Consider the following 8,625-nt stretch of genomic DNA (forward strand, 5'->3'; position numbering starts at 1 on the left):
CACTCCTCAAAACCGAGGTGGCATCCTTCCATGCCCCCGGGCCTGTGGAAAATATGGCCCAGACCGCAGAATCCTTTATAAATGCATTCTATGAACACCTTCAGGAATGCATGGATCATGCAATCCCAAATAAAACCAAGACCCAATCCTCCAAAGGCAGACGTCCTGTCTGGTGGACCCCAGCCATAAACAAACTATACAATAGAAGGAGGAAGCTACTACATGATAGAGCAAAATCCCAAAAAGGGAAGGCATTTCTGATCAGTATTAGCAAAAAACTACGGGCACTCATAAAATCGTCTAAGGCCTGCTTCGAGAGAAAAATTGCACAGGACATTAAGGATAATCACAAGGCTTTCTTTAGTTATGTTAGGAACCTGGGTGGGAATTCCCAGATATGCTCAGAATTAGTCCAAAATGACAAAAAATACACCGAACCCACAGACATTGCCAACATCCTAGCTGACAGGTTCAGCGCAAACTTCTCCCCCGCACCAAAAGGGCAAATATCTATCCCAGCAGAGTGCTGCCCCCCTGACATCTCAGATGCTCAGGTAAGAGCCGCCCTCTCCAAAGCAAAAATCACAGCATCAATGGGACCAGACGGTGTCCCGGGCTGCGTCCTACATGAACTCCAAGAAGAGCTAAACCCAAACATAAAACTACTGTTCAATCTCAGCCTTACTACAGGATATATACCCAAAGAGTGGCGTACAGCAACAGTGGTCCCTCTCCACAAAGGTGGTGCCTCAACAGATCCTGGAAACTATCGCCCCATAAGCCTGACTAGCTTGGCCTGCAAAGCTATGGAAAGGATCATCATGGACCTCATAAATAAAGATATTGGGGACCTACAGACACTGGATCCTACCTAGTTCGGCTTTGTTAAGGGCAGATCCTGCCTCTTAAACCTGGTCAATTTCTTTGAAACAGTCACCAAGGCCATTGATGAGGGGAAGGTGGTCCACACAGCCTACCTGGACCTCACAAAAGCCTTCGATACAATACCCCACTCGGGCATTATAGATAAGCTCACCAGCTTAAATATAAACCCCTATGTCACTAGATGGGTTGCAAACTGGCTCAAGGACAGAACCCACATGGTTAGAATTGCTGGAGCCATGTCAGACTCCAAACCAGTTAAAAGTGGCATCCCACAAGGCTCAGTCCTGGGACCTCTCTTGTTCGGTATATATTTCTCGGAGGTACAGAACAACACGGAAGGACTGTGGCTGACCAAGTTCACAGATGACTGCAAACTGGGCGCCGTAATCGACTCTCCAGCTGACACAAGCATCCTCCAAAAGGGCCTCATAGAAACAGACAACTGGTGCCAGAGCCATGGCCTCAAGCTAAACGCCAAAAAGTGTATAGTTATCCCCTTTGGCAAAAACAAAGTGCCCACAAATTACCACAGAGGTGGTAATCCATTAAGTACAGAAGAAATAATTAGGGACCTGGGGACCCAAGTTGATAGCAATCTCTCATTTGACAACCACGTGGCCAAAGTGGTTAGAAAAACATTTTATATAGCCCACCTAATCAAGAAGGGATTCACATCTAGATCAGGGGAGGTCATCGTGCCACTTTACTCATCCCTCATCAGGCCCATAATTGAGTACAATGCCCCTTTTGGGATGTATCTTACCAGACACCTGCAGCAACTGGAAAGACCCCAAAAGTACCTCACCAAGAGGATCAAAGGGCTCAAACAGATGCCATATGCTGCCCGGTTAAAGAAACTCCAGCTCTACTCAGTGGCATACCACCTGCTCAGAGGCGATCTGTTCCTGACGTATAAAGCCATGTCCAACCCGGAATTAATGGACATACTGCACCTCAGAAAATCCAAATCCCATCGAGCTACGCGCTTGAGAGACTTGAACCTCAGCACTGAAATAAATAGGACATGCTGGAGGGACAGATTCATAACCCAGAGGCTCCCTTCACTCTGGAATAAAATCCCAGTCCAGGTTAGGCAGAGTCCCTCATTGACTCTCTTCAAGAGGAATCTTGATGAGTGGATAGGAGATCATAGGTTTACAACGGTATCACTTCTGTGTCACTGTTAGACAGAGGCACAGTATACTAACCTCGAAAAAGGGCATAGCAAAATTAATTTAAAATGGGTGGTGAAAGCCAAACACACTCTGGCTAGGCTTATAAATGCCCTAGGGCAGATAGTCTAGTATGAACCTATGAACCTATGAACCTGTGAACCCATTTGTATCAACTAGTCCTAAACGAGTATAAAAAAAGTGCTACTGTTCACTTTTCTAAGACGAAGTAGTTGACCAGACCACTGAGATTTATATATAGATGTATATACTGTACATGTGTATATGTATATATATATATATATATATATATATATATATATATATATATATATATATATATATATAAATATATATACATATACGTATATATATATATATATATATATATATATATATATATATATATATATATATATATATATATATATATATATATATATATATATATATATATACACATACATATACATATACATAAAATCCACAACAGCAAACCTAGTGCTATTGTCCATCTGTCTGTCTGTGGGAAAACATTGTCTCATTGAACGTAATTTCATCAATGCAAAAAGAGTGAGGAATATTCACTGAAGTTACTTTCACTGACAGTGGGGTTTGCTTTTTTTCTCCACTGCTGTGCATCTTCAGAGTTGGTATAAGTCTGAGGGTGTGTGTGTGTGTGTGTGGGGGGGGGGCTTGCCCACCTGCAAAAACAAAAGTGCTGAGCTGTTCGTTGAAGGTGGTTTTGGTGAACATTTTTTTTTTCTGTTCGCCATAATTACCTTTGATGACTTGACATGAATCATCCGACTACCTATCACTATATCTGTCTGTCTATCTATCTTTATATATGTATACATGCAAACATGGCAGTTTCATTGTGGTGTGGTGTCTTAATTCATATGATGTTGTTCTTACAATCAGTTTTGACTACAGGACAGGGCAAGCATATGGCTTTTATAGTTTAAATGTAAATCTGAATAGTAACTATGCTGTTCTTACTCTTAATGGCATCCAGTGTATAGTAGAGATTGTTTAGTGAACAAGAATTTTTTCAAAATGCTGTGCCTGCAACCCCAGACATTTATTGAAGGGATGATAAAGAGTAGGTATGTCTTATAATTCCCTCAAGTCAGCTGAAGGTATGTTAGATGTTGCCCAGGGTATCTGTTACGTTTACAGTTTGAACAATAAGTGTAGCCAGTTCCTAAGACTATGATTATAAAAGAAAGGAAAGTATAGCCTTAAATTTCATGAAAGGCTGATGATTAGATAAGAGAGGTGTAGCAGAGATTACTTATTGAATAAGGAATTATTTTAAGACTTTCATTGTCTGCTAACTGAGGCATTTGTTGGAGGGATGTCTGAGGGTAGCAATGTCTTACATGCCATAAAAAGCCACCTCATAGGTAAGAGAAAAAGTTACAGGAGGAAAATCTTAGAAGATACACAGATAAATATAAAGGAAAAGTACAAAATACGCAATTTATTGATGGCACAAAAAAAGTTTTATAGAGAATTGGGAAACAAGTTAAAAGGAATTGAAAGACCACCAAAAAAAAAGAAATAGATTTTGGAAAAGTATTTATGAAGATCCTATGGAACATAACAATTATGCAACGCCCCCTCAGTAATATTCCAAAACATGCACGCTGATCGGTCAGCGTGCACATTATAAATCAGAGTTATAGTAATGGAAAAAGATTCGGTCGCCTGGACTTTTTCCATTAGTATCTCTTTTTTTTTTTTTTTTTACAGCAACGGAGAACGCAAGATCTCCGTTGCTTTTTACAACCTGTCTCGCTATGTTAAATGAGTTTAACATAGCGAGACAGCTTTAAAACAGCAACGGAGCATCTCCGTTGCTTTTTTTAAAGCTGTCTCACTATGTTAAACCCATTTAACACAGCGAGACACTTTAAAAAGCAACAGAGATCTTGCTTTCTCCGTTGTTTTTTTCAAAACTGTCTCGGTATGTTAAATGGGTGTAACATAGTGAGACAGCTTTAAAAAAAGCAACAGAGATTCTCCGTTGCTTTTTTTAAAGCTGTCTCGCTATGGTAAACCCATTTAACATAGCACAACAGGTTGTATAAAGCAACGGAAATCTTACTTTCTCCGTTGCTTTTGCCCACAGCTCTGATGTACTGCATAAGTATACGCATGCGCAGTACATCAGAACTGCCGCAGAATACCAGAGATCTGCGGAAGGGCAGCAAGGAGGCATTATACAATGCCATTATTTAAGAAAAGTAATTATTTTTTTACTTAAATAATGTCATTGTATAATAGCAATAACCCACTTCTGGGTGTGGGTAATGGGGGATTTACCCATGGTTGTCTTTGTTTGGCCACTCGGGCTTCGCCCTCATGACCAAACCACACCAACCATGGGTAAATCCAGCATTACCCACACCCAGGCGTGGGTTATTGCTATAATATTCTAAACGGATAGAAGAAGTAAAAGAAAGAATAAGAAGTTTAAAGGTACAGGATATGAAATGGGATGAAGTAACAGCCAGAGAGATTGGAACAAAGTTAAGAAAAGCCACCAATTGGAAAACCCCAGGCCCAGATGCAGTACCTAACTTTTGTTTAAAAGTATTAACATCTTTACACAAAGATTTAGTTATGAGTAAGAACTATTTATATGGGCACCCTGAACAGACACCACCCTGGCTAACAACAGGAAAAACAATGCTCCTACTTAAGAGTGAACCTGCAAGCTACCCTAAAAATTATAGATCGATAACTTGCCTTCCGATGACATATAAACTATACATGGGAATTGATGCCGTCAGAGTTTATAGTCATTTAGAAGAAAACTCAATTATGGCAATAGAATAAAAGAGCAATAAAATAAAGTCATATGGAACAAAGGCACATTCATTGTTAAATAAAATCATAGTGGAGAACTGTAAAAAGGGGAAGAAATCTAAGTATGGCATGGATTGACTACAAAAAAAGCATTTGAGAGAATCCTACATTAATGGATAAAAGAGTGCATAAAAATGTACAAGATACACCCTACACTGATTGACTACATTACAGTGACCATGAAACAGTGGCAGATCACTTTGCAGTTAAGCCATAAAAGACAGATTATTATTCTAGGGATAAAAATTCAGAGGGGGATTTTCCAGGGTGACTCTCTGTCATTACTGTTATTTTGTCTTGCCTTTAACCCATTATGTTGTCTACTTAACAGCTCAGGCCATGGCTATAATTTGGCTCCTAGAAAACAACAAAGTGTAAAGACTTTTCATCTTCTCTGTTGATGATTTAAAACTATATAGCTCATCAGATGAAGAACTGACAGCACAACTGCAAGTTGTCAAAACCTTTTCAGATGATATAAGAATGTCATTTGGTCTTGATAAATGTGCAATAGCAACCTTTAAAGCAAGAAAACTGCAGCACCAAGAAAACATCAGTTTGGGACAAGAATGTGATATAAAAGAACTTGAGCAAAAGAGTGTATAAATGTTTGGGAATTGATGAAGGATCAAAAATAAATATGAAGAAATGCAAATAAAACTTAGTAAGGAATACTTTAGAAGACTTAAATTACTCCTGAAAACACCATTAATATCTAGGAACAAAATCCAAGCTATAAACCAATTTGCTTTCTCTGTCCTAACTTAACAGTTTTGGAGTGATTGACTGGCTGCAAAATGTCTTGGACAGATTAGATAGGGAAACAAGAAGGATGATTTATGCTCACCAAATGATTTATAAAATCAGTGCATACCAGAATTATATATTCCTCGTTTCAAGGGCCTCCTTGAAATTGATTACATGTATAGATCTGTAATTGTGGGACTCCACACATACCTGCTGACCTCACAAGACCCAAATCTAGTGAAAGTTTTGAAACACGAGGAGAGTAAATCTAAGATGACTTCTCTGCTTAATCTAACAGAAACATATCGGCATCAAGCAGGAATGGAAATCAAACCAGAAGTGGATAAAAATCAGGCAGCAACTGAACGTGCCAAAATACAAAAGAAAGAATTTAAAGTGAAGGACCAGATAAGAAGGCAAGAAATGTGGAAAATAGATAAATATAGTTACAAGTATAGAAAATTTCTGGAAGAACCTCATGTTGATCAGGAATGAACACAAGAATGGTTAAAGAGAGGTGAATTCAAACCAAGAGATGAAAGGTTAATATTGGCAGCCCAAGAGTGGGCTATGTACATGCTGGTTTACAGTCCATTGAACATGGGGGAGAAACAGACAAATGTAGGTTTTGTAAAATGGAACTGGAAACAGTTGCACACCTCATTGCTGGTTGTGACGTTCTAATGGCAGAAGGACTGTATACAGAAAGGCATAATAACATGGCAAGGCTGTTGCACCTGGGACTGTGCAAACATTATGGTATTGAAGTGTCTGAAAAACATTGGAAACATGAGACACAAAGCATCATTAAGTTAACTTTGAACCTAACACCACTCTTAAGTATTCAACTGCAGTACCACCTTTATCATTCTTATAAGAAAAGCACTGTCTGGGACTGAACTGTCTGCAAACAGCTAAAGTTAACTTTGAACCTAACACCACTCTTAAGTATTCAACTGCGGTACCACCTTTATCATTCTTATAAGAAAAGCGCAGTCTGGGACTGAACTGTCTGCAAACAGCTAAAGTTAACTTTGAACCAAACACCACTCTTAAGTATTCAGTTGTAGTACCACCTTTATCATTCTTATAAGAAAAGCGCTGTCTGGGACTGAACTGTCTGCAAACAGCTAAAGTTAACTTTGAACCTAATACCACTCTTATGTATTCAACTGCGGTACCACCTTTATCATTCTTATAAGAAAAGCGCAGTCCGGGACTGAACTGTCTGCAAACAGCTAAAGTTAACTTTGAGTTTTGTCTACCTGTGTGAGCCAATATTCATTTTCCCCTGGAGAGCACTCTGCTTTGGCTTGTAAGCAGCCCCCCCCCCCCCACACACACACTCATCTTCCACTTTCTCTCTTATTCCCTTCTGTTAGCAAATAGTATCCATAACTGATCAATACTGTGTGTTTGTTAATTTAAACTGAGACCACAGTAGCCTACTGATACAAGGTTATCCTGTTTTTCCACCTGAGAAATGGTTAAGAAATGACTTACAGTTTCAGAGCATCCTTGATCAATTGTGATTGTTTCTTAAACACAAACTTGTCTTTGCTTTGGCTCATTAGCAGCAGTACAAAGAACTGCCTGCTCACACCCTTGTTCTTCCCTCCCCCTTCCCTGTTTATTACCTTAAGACAATCCCAAAGTTAATAAATATTACCTGTGGCAGGCACCGTTTTTAAAACTACAACCACCCTTGTCACTATCATATGTTCATTTATCAGTTAACTCTGTTACCTGATTGTTTCCAGCCCCCCTCATAAGAGCAACTAACAGGGTCTCTACCCGCTTCTCTCCCCACCCTGCCCCCTATTACCTCCCGCCCCCAGTGGTCCCACCTTTATTACACTCACAAACCCCTCCCATCTTTCCAATAGCCAGCCACAGCCCTAACCCAACACTACCTTCTCCATCTTCCCACTACTATCACACCTCCTTAACTAACATGTACAAGCATACCTTACCTATGCTCACTGCATGCACTCTCCTTGCATATCTTACATCCTACCAAAGCTCCATCATTCCCCCACTCAACCACTACCACTGTACTACTACTCACACCACCACCCATGTCTCACCCTCACTCAGCTCCACTCCCACCAACTCAAGAAACATCCCTATGCACCCCCCTCATATTCTACCAACTATATTACTCAAACATAAAGCATCCCTACAACTTAACATAGTAACCCTCCCACCATACCTATTACCCACAGAGCATAATCATAAAGTTTCCCTTATAAACAAAAACATTCAAAAACTGAGAAAACTAATAATCTCATGCATATCAAAACTAGCCCTAAGTGGAGACATCCACAACAACCCTGGCCCTACCATCTCCAACCCCAGTTCTCATAATCAGACTAGAAACCACAACTTCTCCCATATTACAGCCAATAGAAAGCCAAGTGACTTCCTTCTACTAAGCCTAAATATTAGAAGTATATCTAACAAAGTCCATGAACTCCATGCCACCATAGACTTGTGCTCCCCAGATCTAGTCATCCTGACAGAAACCTGGCTAAAACCTCACATTACCAGTGAGCAAATACTCCCTACAGGTTACGGCATACTAAGAATAGACTGGCTAAACAAGAAAGGAGGCAGTGTAGCTATAATATTTAAACAGCTTCTAAACCTCCAGATCTTAAAATCATCAGCTCCATAAATAGGCAATGAAGAAATAATATTTACCAACCTCAAAATAAACCAAAACAAAACCATCAACATAATTGGATGCTACTTCCCACCTGGCCAAAACATCCCTCCACTAGAAAACCTCCTCAGCTGGTCTACCCATCATCTCCCCCAAGAAACTATCATTTTAGGTGATTTCAATATTGACTGGCAATCCTGTTCTGGCAACCATCCAACCCATCATGTAAACCTTCATGGCTTCACCCAACTAGTCCAGTCGCCATCCAGGATAAATAAA

Source organism: Protopterus annectens, chromosome 4.part0 (genome assembly GCF_019279795.1).
Source record: "Protopterus annectens isolate FY-2018-M chromosome 4.part0, PAN1.0, whole genome shotgun sequence".
Classification (NCBI taxonomy): domain Eukaryota; kingdom Metazoa; phylum Chordata; order Ceratodontiformes; family Protopteridae; genus Protopterus; species Protopterus annectens.